At 47.4% G+C, this 13,252-nt stretch overlaps 1 protein-coding gene across 1 annotated transcript in view; it reads left to right on the top strand.

The window, feature by feature from the left end:
• Positions 1 to 1,801: 1,801 nt before the first annotated feature.
• Positions 1,802 to 13,252, top strand: part of MAPKAPK3 (MAPK activated protein kinase 3) — a 108,129-nt gene continuing 96,678 nt past the window's right edge. The window contains exon 1 of the mRNA XM_035338047.1: positions 1,802 to 1,864. The gene's annotated coding sequence lies outside the window, so the exon portion shown is untranslated. The remainder of the gene's footprint in view (positions 1,865 to 13,252) is intronic.

The following is a 13,252-nucleotide window of genomic DNA, read 5'->3' on the forward strand; positions in this document are numbered from 1 at the left end:
AACAGCCCTTTCGTTTCTTCGAACAACATTGCTGGGTTTTAAGAGACAAGTAGGTTTTGTTTGGTGCTTGAAACCTGGGACTCCCCATCTGTCTCAGACGGCTGTGATGAAAAGAGGACCTCAGAGCTGCTTAGTTCAAATTAAATATTGCAGCCCCGTCAACCTGGGCAGACTCATTCTTGTGCGAAGTGAGCAGTGCTGTGACTCAGCCCCCCTCACGAACTCAGTCCTTGCTTGGTTTGGCGGTGGTTTCATTGTGTTGCCTGAAAGATGGGCTGTGATGTAAAACCCAGAGGGCTTCGCGTCACATTTGTTTTCAAGGAAAAGGCCTCTTTGTGCTGCAGGCTGCGTCGTGTTCAGCAGCTTTGTGTTCAGGTGCCCAGAAGCTGCTCCCGGTGAGTGATCCAGCCACGGCCGAGCTGCTCCTGTCGTCGTGTCAGCGTGTGCCAGTGCCTGCCCCATGCTCACGTCTCCCCAGCGGTGTCCGTAGCTGGGCAGTTGGCGGGCCTGGCGTCGCGGCGGTTACCCGAGGCTCTGCTCCACCATCAGGCCCGTCTGCAGGGCGTGCATGAAAGAGGGAACTGAGGAAAAGCAAAGCGCCCCAGAGGGCCTGCACAGCGAGGCTTACAGGAGCCATAACAACGGGGACACTTCTCAGTGTCTTTTTTTGAACTTGATCAGCCCCCACGAGAGCAGACAGCAGAGACCCTCTGCTGGCTCAGGAAGCTGTGCTGCGGACAGAAGCCTTGTGGTGGCCAGAAATGCCCGGCCTGTAGCGGCGCCGCGGTGCAGCCGGCACTGACTGTACCTGCCCGATAGCAGCACAGCCTGTCTGCGTGCCAGCCAGCGGCAGCCACGGCTCCGAGCAGGGGGAGGCTGATCCTCGCTGTGCTTGGGAAGGTGCCAAGTACAGTTTGTCCTCTTAGGATTTGGTCAGGGCCAGAATGAGGGGGAAGTGAAAGCTGAGGGTGCTGGTTCCAAAAGCGGTGTGCTTCCTTCTTCACGCCTCATCAGCAAGGTTCTCACCGTTGGTGGCAACAGTTCGTGGTTCCCCCTGAGGTCCTGCAAGGCCAGGAGCTGCTGCCTCACCCAGGAGCAAGGCTTCACTGCTTCCTCCTCAAGGAAGGAGCAAGGAAAGTGTCCCGGCTTTCGGAGTGGGGCAGTGGCCGTATCACACACCAAACTGCAATGCAAGTCCTCCATACCCGCTGCTCAGGAGGCTTTATGAGCTCTGCAGAAACACAGAAGCAGGCAGTGAGCAAAGAGCTGCTACAAATGTGTGCAGCTGCTATGGAGAACAGAGTCAAAAGGGGGTTATATATATATGTATATATATATATAATGTATTTATTTTATTATTTTTTGACTAACAGGACAAGTAGATCAAGCCCTTTGCATTTGATCCTTGAAGGGACAGCAGAAGGAATTTGGTGAAGCAGAATGTAAGCCTAGGCACCTGAGAAACCCTTGGGTCTTCCAGCAGAGCAGGCTGGGCACTAACATGAGCGCTAGTCAGATCCAGGTTGGATGCGTCCTTCTCTCACCGTTTACTTCTAAAGTCCCTGTTCTGAGAATTTCAGTTAGGTGTCTGCTTTTGGCTGAGTCAATATGGGCAACAAAGGCTGCAAAGGGATTGCTCTTCTGCTCATTAGTCTTGTGAAGAATTAGAAAAAGTAAATTTTTTTTAAAAAGTTTTATTTTTGTTTGTTTGTTTGTTTGTTTCTGAAAGAAGACATTCCTGAAGAGTGAGTTTACCTTTCTTTTTTTTTTTTCTTTCTTTAAAACAGTTTCAGTGGTGCAAATGGAGCCAAAGTGGTGTGCAGGCCTGGGCAGAATTATCTATGGGCTGTGAACTTCACTCAAGGTAAGTCACTTCCATGCTTGGACATCTCTGTGCAGCCTGGGCCTTGAAATAGGCCCAGGTAACAGCGTGGTAACAGCATAAAACCTCCCGTGCTGGAGTGAGAATGCCTCTTCAATGTCTTTTCTATTCTGATGGGCCCATCAGGCCTAGGGTTACCTTGGGGTACTAACCCAATGAAACAAGGCTTGGGGCGAGCTCTGGCTGGTGGAGACTGCTGAGACTGTTCCGAATGTGGTGCGGGGGGTTCGCAGCTCCTGCCCCACGTGCTGCCACCTGAGCTGGGGTGTGCTGGAAGGGGACTCCTAGGAGTGCCATAAAAATAAGGGGATGTCACACAGGGCGAGAGGGTAGAGATGCCCAAGGCTCTCCCATTCCCTTACCCTGCGTGCCAGAGGAGTTGACTTTGGCTGATGTCTCTTGCTTTGTTCTGGGTCTGTGTTTTTTATAACTGGTTCAGTGAGCACGCATCCCTCAGAGTTTTTTCCTGTTGTTATGACAATGAAATAAAGAGTTGTGTATAAAATGCAGCTGTTCCATTCAGAGCACTATTTCTGTGCACAGGACAACTTGAGGCAGCAGCAAAGTGTCACAAAACCCACAAAATACTGGTACTGTAGTATAATTTCAGTTGAACAGCAGTTGTTGCTAACTGCTGGCTCTTCACAACCACAACCAACAAGTAGTTAAAAAAATCCAACTGAAATCTGAAAAGAGTTTTTAAAGGATACATATGCAATTGGCTGGGATTATGACTGTTTTTCTGTTTGTTTGTTGTTGTTTTTCTGAGAAAAGAATCAATTTACATTTAGTGAATCTCTTTCCCCTCCTTGTTTCTCAAAATTTAGCAATTTCTTTGTGCATGTGTAAATCTCCAAAATGAAAGTGTAATGTTCACTTGAGGATGCAGTTTATACATTCAAGCTGCAATAGCCAGGCAGTCTTGGGTAGCTTGTAAACAGTGGCATAAATAGGTCATGAACAAAAGCTAAGAAGCTGCAGCTCACAAGGCTGCAGAGCTCCACGTGAACAGGATGGATTGCTGTGTGATGAGCTAAAGAAATGGGCCGTCTGGCCTTAGCCTAACTTCTCAGGATTAGTTAGTGAATACTCCTTAAAGAGACTTCCTCTTCTTGGAAGTTAGACGTTTCAAGTTGAGACTTAATTCAGTTAACGTTAAGTAATTTTAACGGAGGAAAGGACTGTTACTGTCTGTGCGGAAAGCTAAAAGTACAGCTAGAGCAGAAATAGTCACGTCTCCTAAAGGCTGTGTGCTGTGGCTCATTAAGCTCCCACAAAACCCACCTTTTCTCATAAATGGCTCTTTTTTCCCTGACTTCTCCTTCCTGAAAGCTTGGGTAAGTAGGAGACTGCAGCGCATCTCGAAGTTTTTCAGACCCAGTTTCTCAGAAGAGAACAAGACATGCTGCAGAAAGAAGGGCAAAAGCTCTTGGATTTTCTCAAAGAGGCGTTCCCTTATGGCAAGCATGTTCACACCACCTCCTCAGTGACTGCTCACAAACTGCGAAGCCCAATACAATGAAGGGAGCCTAACATGGCTCCGAAGCCAGTTGCCTTTCTCCTGGACGAGGTCTCAGGGATCTAGAAAAAAGTTCTTCACAGGCTGTTTTTTTTTTAATCCAGGCAATTGCACAGGATTCCAGAATGTCAGTAATGTTTCAATCCTGGAGATGGCTGTGATCTATAACTAATTCTTGGCAGGTGATGGAAAAGGCAACATGCTTTGTGATTTTGTGGTGAGTTGGACCACTAGTGAAAACAGCTCCTTGAGTCTTTCAGAGGAACAGCACAGCAAGTAAGGATCTGTCATAAGTAACGTGTCAGCTGGCTAACCTGACTTTAAGCGGTGGTTGATTGCTAAACCCAGGCTGTCATCAGAGCCTCAGATTTGGGGGAGCGTTGCGTTTTTTAAGGCTTTGGTACAGGGTTGCTTGTTTTATCTCAGGTAAGAGAGGTTAAGAGAGACCCAAATGACATAAGCGTTCCTCATGGTGTTTGTACCTGAAAGTTTCCAATAGCTAGGAACAGTCCTGAGTACTATTATTTCATACACAGCTGGGAGAGCGTATAGCTCTCTTCGTGGGCACTGGTATTGCCGCATTCATCCAGCTCCAAGTCACCCTGCAGCAAAGCCCTGAGTATGGGGCCATACACTGAAATCGCTTTTAAACTGGAGGCAACACAAAATAAGAGCTGCTTGTTCAGCAGTGCGTCATGGAGAGAACATGTGGCAACATTTTCTCAGAACTCATGTTGGCTTAAGTGGTATCAAAGAGGAATTCAGCCTGTGGCTATAACCTGTGCCAGGGGTTCCCAGACTCGTGTTGCTGTAACGCACAGGCAGCAGCAATAGCAGCCACGGGTATAAGCAGCAGCCGTCGTTATCATCACGGGAGTCAAGGGCAGAGCACGAGGCAGCGGTCACTAGCAATGTGCTGTCTCACACCTGTAGGAAGATGGCCTCTACTTTCCTCTGTGCACCTTCTGGTCATATACTGCCGTAACCCTCAAGCTACCCTAGCCCTCCCCAGCGGGACCCATGCTCCCTGTGCTGGGTCAAGACGGGCACTTCAGCTTGCATTTAGTAAAGCCCACCTCCATCAGCTTTAGCAGTGCTCGTAGAGACATTTGCGTTGGGGCCCAGGTAGCTCATCTTTCAGTGACTGCAGCAGCACTGTTTAGGAAGCACTGGCACACGTGCTAAAAACTTAATGAGATCTCTGTACTTTGGGAGAGTTCTTTTTTCTTGCAACAGCTGGATCCAGCTGAGAGATGTTCTCTAATAGTAATAAAAAGCACTGAGGGTTTACACAGACCCTTTCAGACTGGATTAATTTAGGAGGCTAGGCCGCTGCTGAGAGACACTAACCACTGAGTGCCAGAAATGTACCCCTTGTAAATTGCATTGAGTTAGTAATGAATGAAATTAATTGCTGAAGTATTGAAACAGTCCTGGTTTGGGTGGAATGTCATTTGTGTGTGGAAAAGACAGAGGTGAGTGAAAAATCTTCAAGATAAGTCATGCTGTTGGCCCTTTTCTGATTCTCTAGAGCCATTTTGTTCTTTAACAGCTTGGTTAGGACTATACAGGTGAGCTGACTCCAGCCTAGAAATGAAATAAAAATAGCAGACACACTCTGATGCAAAGGTCAAAACAGCTTTTTCAGTTTGCTTGTGTACAACCCAGTTAAAGATGATTTCAGTGAGGGCATTTAAATATCTTCAGAAAATGTAGAAAAGCAATTACATTTAGTAAAGCATGAAAAAATTACAGGAAGTAAAGCAGGAAAGTCCATCTCTCTTGTGCCAGGGCAAGACCAGGTCTTTCCAGATATAGAATCATAGATATTAGATGTCTGATCTCTTAACAGCCGCTGGTGCACAGGTGATAAGGTCTGAGGACAATATATGAGTGAAAAACCATTGCAAAGCAGGCTCCTCAGAAGGTAGAACAGCTGCAGCTTCGAAATACCACAGGATCTCAGGTGTCATTGTGCTAAAGTAATCCTCATTTGCTCTTCAGGAAGCTACTCATGGGGTGATATGCCTGGCATTCTTGCTTCCAAAGGTAGAGTAGTGGGATATTCTTCCCAATTTTCTTTTTTTCTCCTTTTAAGCTTACCTTTGATGATGAAGGCAACCAAGCTAGAGAAAAGTAATGTTCTGATAACTTGAGGCTACAAAGGACATCCCAAAAGAACCTGAAGCTAACAGAAAATGACCGCAGGGCGTACGTACAGCAGGATGCGCCCTGCGTTGAGTGAACACGCTCAGCTTCCACCCCACACATCTAGGTGAAGCACGTGCAGAGGGGACTGGGTGCTTTATCTTCAGCTATACATAATGCTGTAGTTAGTGTGGTGAATTAAAGCATCAAAGGAAAGTCCTACCTCTCTGCACCCGTGGTTTTGATAGCTTAGAGTCACACTGCAGTGTCACTAAACGCGGGCTTATTTTCCACTTAGTCCTTTAGTTAAAAGCAGCAACAACCAAAACAAACTATTGAACGTGGGATCAGCAGGTGCAGCCTTTCAGAGTGGAAGGACTTGCGTGGCTTTCAAGAAACCAGAGTAGCGTTTGTACAGACCCAGCACATCTGGGGGTGCAGGATTTCAGAGCTGGATTGGTAGTGGTTGTATCCGCATAACCGTGACCTTTGTTATAGAAAATCTAAACAAAACAAAGACTCTTTCAACTAGAAACCTAACACACGATTTATCTAAAGTTAAAGGACTTTTTGATTGGAATTCAGAGAGAGCTTTATAGGAATGCGAGATTTAGACACTCTTTAAGAATAGTGCATTATATGGAAAAACTGTGGTTGTGCCCTTGGGAAAGAGGCGTCTGCATAAAAGCTGCTCGTTGTTCAGTGGTCAAGACAGCATTAGGAGCAAAAAAGTAAAAGCGGCATAGAAGGGGAGGGAGAATGGGTAGCAGTTAATATAAATTAGAAATGAAGTGTAGAAAACTGGAAATAAAAAGGGAAATGTAAAATTATCCTTGGCTGCTATCTTCAAGGACAATAAAGAATTTAAACAATCTGCTTGAAACAGAAAATTATATAATGCCTCTTTGAAATTGAAATGGTGCAATTGTTAATGAGGATGAAAATTAAGTAGAAGCATTTAGTATTTCTGATCTGTGTTTGGATGACAGCAGAATAATATACTCAAATCACAGAAGGATTAATTTCTAAATTATTAGGCCTCAAAGAAAAAATATTATAAAACACTGATTAGGAACAAGCATTTTAGAAAGTGCATGTTCAGATAACTTGCAGGCAAAAGCCTGGCAGACGTGCTAAGAGCATAGGTGGTTTGCAGGTGGTAATTTTTAATACTGGGGAGATCTAGGACACTGGGGTTTCAATATGCCAAAAGGGAAAGTGGATGATTGGAGTTGGTGTAGAGGTCGGGGTGAAGGGCTTTCTCCCTGGCTCCCTATTTCTCTGCGGGATAACGGACCAGCCCTGGGGGAGAGGATCCCTTAGCGTTCCTGCTGGGTTTAAGGCATCTCGTGACTCTTCCAGGACAGAGCAACACTTCTGCTTCTTTAGGAACAGCTGGCTTGCAGCCACCAAGTCTGGAAAAAGGCTTTGGGTTCAAAAAGGCCACAAAGTGGTGCTGGTTGAGAGGGAAGGGAGCTCGCTGAGGCTTGGAGCCGTCATCCCCCAGAGCTTTGGATTAACTGTCAAGGGAAGGTGGGAGCTCACTGGCTTACTCGGATATTCTATCTGCCAGTGACTTGAACTCCTGCGTACTGAGGAATTGTTTCCTTTGAAAATGTTCTGAATGGTGATGCCAGTGCTGATGTGGTAATCCCCCTTGTGACAGGCTAGGAAGGGAGTGTGGAGGCTGCGTAGCATCAAGCCTCCCTGCTAAAGAAAAGGTATGCTCAATGTGGAGCTTTTGTGCTTGCCCTGACACTGTCCAGCTGCAGGGCTTGGATGCTCCGCAGACGGCGTGCCTGTGAGCTGAGGGAAGTCTCCCACCTTTGCACCCGCTCCGAGTAAGAAGGTTTGGAAGATTAACTACAGGGAAGGCTGCATGCTGGCTCTGCCTCCGCTGGGGCACTAACAGGGGCTCGCCCGCTAAGGGTTCGAGGCCTGGATGAAATGCAAAAGCCCAAATTGTTCCAGCATAACACAAGGGAGCATAAAAGTGTGAGGTGTTGCCTAAGGAAACAAAGACACAGGAACAACACCTGAGCGCCGCTTAGAGCGGTGCCTTGGACCCCTCGCTGCAGAAGCACGCTGCGGTAAGAGGCCTGCTGGGAGGAGCAGCGTGCCTTTGGGGAGGAAGGAAAGGCAGGGCCACGGGCGAGGCATTAAAGTAGTTCTCATGCTGATTCTGTGTTTAGTTGGATGATAGAAGATAGTTATCATCCACAGGCCTGTGCAATCCCCCAGCTCCCCACCAGCTGTGCCTCACAGCTTCTCCTGCGCCCTCCACTGCAGCTCTGCTCTGCTTAGTATGAATGGGTTCGCCACAGTGGTAATCCCACTTCTTGTTCATGAATGTTACCTTGTAGGAAGGCAGCTTGGCTTTTCTTAAAAATGTAGGAGCCGGGCGTGTGTTTCCTTGAATTGGATTTGATGTGTGTTTTTCAAATGCACTTATGTGTTTTGTAATCGAAGAGTAAATGATTTCTTCTCATTATCCTTCTAGGAAATGCTCATATCTGTGAATCTCAGAGAGGCTTTGGGGTTGCTAGGTTAACTTGGAGGTTTTTGCACTCTAGAGCTCCTTGCAGTTTGCACCTGATGTTAGTCACTAGTCACTACAAATAGGATTCTCAGCCTATATTTTTTTTTCTGCTGTCATGCTGATATCTTTAATAAGGATGTGAAAGCAGTATTGGATTAATGGAGGAAATGGAACTAGAAATAGAATTCAAAATGGAGTTATCAATATTAACGGCAGCTTAATTATGCTATAATGTTTTGTAGAACTGCACTGAGAAAGATCTGCCCCATACAGGGCATGCTTTCCCTGATGTGGCTTTGCGTAATCAATTCTCAATAGCTGGAGCTCAGAGGGAGTCATTTCCAGATTCAGCTTCAGAGCCCAGGCAGCTTTTCTACTGCAGGGAGGGGAGCAAACCGGGCCCTTCCTTCTCAGCTGTCTTGCCTCCGGGTATACCGAAGTCACAGTGGCTGACCTATGTTAGTGTTGTGTGGTTCCCATTTCTCCCCTTATTTCCTCTGCTTCCCTGCCCTGTGTTCACATCCTGCCTCCCGCACCAGCAGGAGAATGCTCAGGGGGATTCTCAGCCTTTTTACCTCATCTGCCCAGTTGCAGCAGAGATCCCGCGTTATGTAGGAAAAAATTGCCAGGAGGAGTCAGTAGCTTCTGCCTGAGGGAACTAAACCCAACCTGAAGACGTTTTGGCAGCAGCTGTTCAGAGGACGTTTCTAGGGGCATGCTCTGCGCGTGGCAGGCCGCCCTGTCCGCTCGCTGCACGGTGCAAGCAGAAGCAATGGGGAGGCACAGCTGGGCTCTTCAAGGGGATTGCCAAAGCTGGAAAATGCAGCTCCAAGTATACGTACCTTCCTCTGACTTAGCACTTCATCAGTGTCTGTGCAAGTCCTAACCGACACTGGGAGGCTCTTGGTGCCGGTGTTGTAGAAATGCATAAAAACGAAGCCTGCTTTTATTCAGCATCAGCTGCGAGCTTTGACAGTTTCTGAAGTATTTCAACACTTCTTTAACGTCTGGCTATATTACTGCCTACACAATATTTTCTTTGTCTTACTCCTCTGGCAATTCTTAGGCTAGAATGAGGAGAGGGGTTCATCCTAATAGTAGTATGAAAATCAGTGACAGAACTTTTTTCTTTTTAAAATTCTTCTATTCAGCTTCCCAGTAAAAAAGTAGATTAAGGAAAGGACGGAAAATGGAGCCTTCTAGTTTATCTTGTCAGACCTATTAAAGTGAATTTGAACGAGAGCAGAGCTGCAGGCTTCTGCCTCCTTTCCTTGCTTTGTTGCCTGGTGCTGCCGCACTCCGATCGTTGCCCATTTTGTGCATTTTGCCGTTTGGACGCTGGATTTGTCTTTCAGACTCTCCTTTCTATACCTGTTGCTGGTCACCAGAGCCATGGGCAGAAACAGGTCAGCATTATTGCAGGGGTACCTCAGACCTATCATTTTCTACATCTGCTACGGATGGGGGCTGAGTACAGCGAATTATTGACCATCAGAGTTGCATCTGCTCGGTAATTCCCCGTGAAGAGGCTGTGCCCTCTGAAGAGTTTCATGCAAACCCCAGGCTGGGTCACTCTGAAGCCACATTTAATTTAAACAATGGTACATTCAGCTGGCCAGAATGTATGTTTGGACATAAAACTCATGGTGGTTTCCTTCTGTCTCCATGGGGCTGATTACCACACATTCCTTTCTTTTAATTTCAGCCCTCGGCAGTTCTGGGAAAAGGTCCTTGATTAAGTACTGAGAAACCAGGCTATTTGCGAGTCTAATTTTGTTGCTTCAGTTACATTACTGTATGCTAAATATAGGAAAGCACCAAGCAAATCCCAGTTCCTGGGCTGAACAGGGTGTTCAAGAACACTGTTCAAATTTAAATTGTGTGGCTTGGGGCCCTGTTTAATTAGAGCTAATGAACCAATTTCTCACACAGTGTAAATCAGCACATCTACGTTGATTTATGGGCAAGTAGCAGCTTCTGTACAGCCCAAATTGAGCCTGGTGCCCAACTTTTCACTTCTTGTTCCCAGCTGAGGGTAGCAAAGATAAATGGCATGGCATGTTGGAGTTTAGAAATCCTGAAGGGACAGCAGGGTGCTTAAGTCTCTTAGCTGGTGTCCAAGAACCTAGAAACCAGCAAGTGGAAGGTGTTCAGCAGCCTGTAAACCAGACCTGTGGTTTGCTGCAGACTCTGCATTGCTTGCCATGCTGTTCCCTGTTCCTTTTAAAGCCCTGTAGCCCATGGAAGATAACGATGAGTCTGCTTGTCTTCTAAACACGTGCGGGGAACTTGAGTCCTGTGGAGCCATGCAGTTTGCATTTTCCTTCTGTTCAGCAGGTTAAAAAAAAAAACTAAAAAAAAAAAAAACAGAAGAGCAAACCACAGCATTTGAAGTGCACGAAACGCTTGTAATAGGTGAGAGACTGACTGCACAGGAGACAGATCTTATCTGCTGCACAGCTACTGCATATCTCAGGGAACAGCTTCTCCTGCAACGCCTTGGTGGCAGCGTGCCATGGCCCTGTCCTGGGGTGACCACTCGTTAGGCCGGGCTGGTGGTGGCCCGTCGGCCACGCTGCCCGGCAGGGGAGCTGGCTCACTGCTGCTAGGGGCAAGGTGCCGCCGTGCTGAGTTTTCAGCGTGGCCTGACTTAAATCTGGGTAAAAGATGGTGCAAATTCTCATCCAGCTGAGGTGCTGACTGCAGACTTCGCAAGAGGCTTGCTCCCTCTTTTCCCTGCTCAGGGCCTTGTATTTCAAGGGCAGCTTGTGGGCAGCCGTGAAGCCGACTCGGTCTGATTTTTGTTTTCCTTTTTTGTGTGCCTTGAGGCTATCCTCACATTCCTCACAGCTGGTGACTGCTCTAGTTCCCTGAATCTCATTCAGAGTACTGCACCTACAAGCCAGATACTTGTCATCTCTAAAAGATGTTTGTTTCCACAGAAGAATAGCAATGAGATTACTGTCTGCTCCCTTCACAGTCAGCCAGGCTGGGAGAGGTCCAAATATCCAATCATCCCTTGGAATTCACATTGCATGAAGATACAGTAGCCAAAAATAGTTTCCGTGGATTGGATGGTTCTGCAGCTTTCTGTGTTTATCTAACAAAAATGTTAGGAAGTACAGTAGGTCATGCACTAAAATGGTGGGGCACATCGGAGCTCGTGGAGATGAGCTTATCATTTATTTATTTCATTTATTTAACCTCTCTCTGCTTGAATACTGCCTGAAGTTCTCGTGCGTTGCTCTTATGCTTATTTGATAAAAGGAAAAACCAACCCAGCTGTACCCTGAGGAATTAGAGATGCTGAAAGAGGCTTCTGGGGAGGGGAGGGGAAGAGAGGCGAGCTTGCACAGCTCTGCCAGAGCCTTATTTTTTCCTGCCTTCCAAGAACAGGGCTGTGTTCCATCCCCTGCCGCCCCCTCAGCTGGTGCTGGGAAGAGCAGCTGAGTTTAGCTCACTGTTCCTGGAAGTCACTGAGACACTGAGCATCGAGAAACCAGCATTTTCTGTGGCAGGATCTGCCTGAATGGAAAAGATGAGCTGATCTTCATCCCTCTTGTTTGCTCGCCTGAATTAACCCTCGCTGCACCAGAAGAGGCTATGCTGCGATCTTCTGGAAAGGAACAGAGGCTGTCTTCATTCATTGGAGTCAGGTGCTTGGAAGCCAGTCTGAAATACTGTCACATCATCTGCGAGATGTACCCCCGGTGTAACCCAGGCCCAATAGATTTATGCTAGGACCACCTTCAGTTTTTTTGCTCTCACCTCGCAGAGCTGAAGCCACAGCAGCTGCTAGCCGGCCAGGCTGCTCCAGTGGCCAGCTCCTCCCCGGGCCCTGCTTCAGTTCGGGAAGTGCCTTTTGGAGGGCAAAGAGCTTCCCAGCCGGACTCCCCCTGAATTGTCCTGGTCAAGGTGCACCACAAGAGGGTAACTACAGCACAGCGCTGTGTACTGGTGCACAACGTGTTTGATAACATGCTTCTAGCAGCACATAAAGACTCTGTGTGCCACAGGGCAAATTCCATTAACTTAAATGAAATCACTTACATGGGGTCTGCATCTGTGTTATGGGTAGGGAGGAGGAGCTTTTAGTTTATAATCTTGCAATTCGGCTTCTTTTTTCTTGCTGGATGATTGAGGACAAGCACTGTTCTCCGTGCCTCAGTTTTCCCTCTGTGTAGTGTGGGATGCGGTGGTCCTGTGGGGTTTGTCAGTGACTGTGGGGCCCCCAGGCAGAGAGCTCTTGGGAAACACAAGCTATTACTGGGTCACACTGGCTCATTTGCTTCTTTCTTCAGGCTGACTCAAAGCTGTTACTTCACAGCTGTGACTGTCACGGCCATGGCCCCAGTGCCAAATTTATCCAAGTTTGAAGGCTGTGATGACTCTGATGGGACCCAGAAAATGGCTTAAGGTGACCAGAATAACGAGGTGTAGGTATTTCTGTTGTTATTCCCATGGATGCAGTTAGCCAAAGAGCAGTTCAGAGGCTCTTCTGCTGCAATGTTTTTTGCTTTCCTTGTTCAGGAGAGGAAGAAAATGCCTTCCTTTTCCTTTGTGCCTAAAACTGACCTAAATTTCCACTTGACACAGGTCATCAGGTTGATACTGGTCAGGTTCATTTCTCAGTCCAGCTCTGGGGAGGTCTGGCTCCTGTTTTCAGCTCCTCAGTGCCTTCGTCCAGGAAAGAATACAAAGCCACTGTGAAAGGCAGCAGAGGCATTGTCAAAGTACACACAAAGAAGGAGGGAGTGAGAGGGGCTTTGGGTAACCTGGGATGTCAGATTCACTGTTTGTAAGCTGCTGCTGGTAGCTGCACGTAAGGAGCTGCCTTGGTGAGATGTTTTGTTCATGGAAGTGGCTGATTCTCTGGGCACAGAGGATGGAGAAAGAAGGGCCGAAGCACTGGGATCTTACAAGCCTGTGCTTTGCCCTGTCCTGTTCCTGAAGGAGTTTACTGCTGTTCATGTTCCAGGCTTCAGACCCAGCAGAGGAGAGGCTGCAGTGTGCCAGTCCTGCCCAAGAGCGTGGCCTCTGGGGAGGGAACTGAGTGAACAACCCCATCTCCTGCCTTCCCCCGCCACCGCCGTGGAAGTGCTGTGGTTTGCTCGGGTGCCTGGATGAACAGTGGCGGGGAGGTTTTTTGAGCCGAGTGAGTTTT

This window comes from Oxyura jamaicensis, chromosome 12 (assembly GCF_011077185.1).
Source record: "Oxyura jamaicensis isolate SHBP4307 breed ruddy duck chromosome 12, BPBGC_Ojam_1.0, whole genome shotgun sequence".
Taxonomy (NCBI): Eukaryota; Metazoa; Chordata; class Aves; order Anseriformes; family Anatidae; genus Oxyura; species Oxyura jamaicensis.